General features: G+C 35.1%; 1 long non-coding RNA gene across 1 annotated transcript in view; it reads left to right on the top strand.

Annotated features, from left to right (window-relative positions):
- LOC118155945 overlaps window positions 1-1,182 on the top strand; it is a 1,414-nt gene extending 232 nt beyond the window's left edge. Inside the window, exons 2-3 of the long non-coding RNA XR_004746077.1 lie at window positions 78-126; window positions 887-1,182. This is a non-coding gene — a long non-coding RNA (uncharacterized LOC118155945). The remainder of the gene's footprint in view (window positions 1-77; window positions 127-886) is intronic.
- The last annotated feature ends 902 nt before the right edge of the window (window positions 1,183-2,084 follow it).

Genomic DNA, 2,084 nt, shown 5'->3' with positions numbered 1-2,084 from the left:
AAAAAAAAAAAAAAAAAAAAAAAAAAGTAAAAAGATGTTCAGTAGTGGCATTTTCTGCCTTTTATAAACTTTTACAGGAAAACAATACATGAATGCAGCAGGGCCAGAGATGGAAGATGTGAAGGGGTGGAGGGTGGATGGATGCTGACCTCTGAAAATGCAGCTTCCAAAACTTTTTAAATACTTTTCATTAGACAGGAACAAAATCCAGTTTCCTCAGATAGATTCAGGGACATTTTTTTTTTAATTCATTACATTACCCTGCACTGAAGGAAAAAAAAAAATAGTTACATTAAATTTTGAACAATGTGGAGAAATGAAAGTATTAATAGAATTTTATTTATAATATATTATCATTATGGTTTAGGCATGGATATTATGGTTCATGATCAATAACTAGTTAATAGTACATTTCTGTGTTTAAAATGGATAGTGCTAGGCACATATTTTCAGCTCATAATTGATGCTGCCCCAAACCTCTTTCTATATGTGTTCCTGCCTATTTTTCATCAATTGGCTATTCAATTCCATGCATACATTACCATGTATGCACATGTATGTGTATATGGTATACATGGTATATCATGTATACCATGCATGCACAGAAACAGGTTCAACTGTTTAGAAGACTCCAAAAAATGAATGTTTTCAACTTCAAAATGGTAGTTTTAAAACATTTCCAAGATGTCTGAAGAAATAACATTTATGTTGTTCTGTATTATTTTTTTTTTCCTTTATATTTTACTGTATGGTATCTTAGCACAGTATCAGAAGGTAGTCATAATAGGCTACAGTAATTCAGAATGTACAATGTAATTGCAAAAATTCTACAGTCCTTAAAAATGGATAAATTGTTCAATTGTTCCATTATGATCTCATTTTACAGATGGGACTGTGAAGCAGTGATAGAGTAATTAGCTTGCCTCAAATCACACAAGTATATGGCAGAATCAAGGACTGAACCCACTGACTGTTCATTCCTCTGCCCCATCGTATGGCCACCCTCCTCTACATTAATGTCTCTGCTTGAACCAAGTAGCCTGGCAATCAGCTGAAAATGTCTCTGCTATATGAACTAGACTTTTCTCTCTTTCCTCCATTTAGGAACTTAATTACACTATTTATTGAATGAGGTATTTGCACATGAAAGCCAGTGATTTGGATCAGCTCCTGTCTAACAAATACCTAGGGAACTTATCTGGGACTCAGCAGTATTTGAATTTTCTTTCACTTTCTTTGCTTATAAACGATGATGTTTGGGGATTATATTTATAAAACAAACAAACAAAAAAAACAAACAACAATAACAAAAACCTGTATAGCCTTTCAATATAAACAAGTTCAAAGGAATGTAATTAGTACTTGTCTTGTGTGGGGCTGGTTTTTGCTGTTTGGCTGGTTTGGTTTTTTGTCATATCCTTCATTCAGACATAAATTTCCCAGGATTTTCACAGTGCCAGTTTGTAAGCAAATAAGCAAGCCAAACATAAAGCATTTTCTTGGTTACTCCCTTGGGAAATCATTACTGTTCTCTTCCCTAGTAATGTTCACCAGAAACTGAAAGAAGGCAGCCTTCATAGATGGCTTAAAGGTGAAGCAGACGAGATACCTGAAGGACAACCTTTTACTGAGCGAGAAGATGCACCTTTGTGCTAACCAATAATGTTCTGAGTATACATTGTCATGAAATAGAGATGATGTATATGAGTTACGTGAGTTCTCTTGGCTTCAGTCCTTCTGTCCATGCATTTTCTGGGGATGTATGAACACTTCAGTTAAGACTTCGGAGGTAGTTTACATTAGGAAGAACTGGGGAGAGGGAGGATGGTGGTCAGCAGAGCAGGTCTCTTGAGCTTTTAGTTCTGACAATTTTTTTTTATTATTTTTTTTTTTATTTATTCACAAGGAATATAGAAATTCAGTTTATTTGGGGGTGAACACAATTCCAGCAAACCCTATTAACATTAGCTAACTACGCAGAGAAGTGGAACAGTTTACTGTATTTTATCTAGTGCCACACTGCAAAGGGAATTCTGGGTTGGTCTTTGCCCACTTGTTAATGTTTCTGTAGTGGCAGGCATGGG

This window comes from Oxyura jamaicensis, chromosome Z (assembly GCF_011077185.1).
Source record: "Oxyura jamaicensis isolate SHBP4307 breed ruddy duck chromosome Z, BPBGC_Ojam_1.0, whole genome shotgun sequence".
Lineage (NCBI taxonomy): Eukaryota > Metazoa > Chordata > Aves > Anseriformes > Anatidae > Oxyura > Oxyura jamaicensis.
The sequence above is the reverse complement of the archived record's forward strand: the minus strand, read 5'-3'. Positions and strand labels throughout refer to the sequence as shown.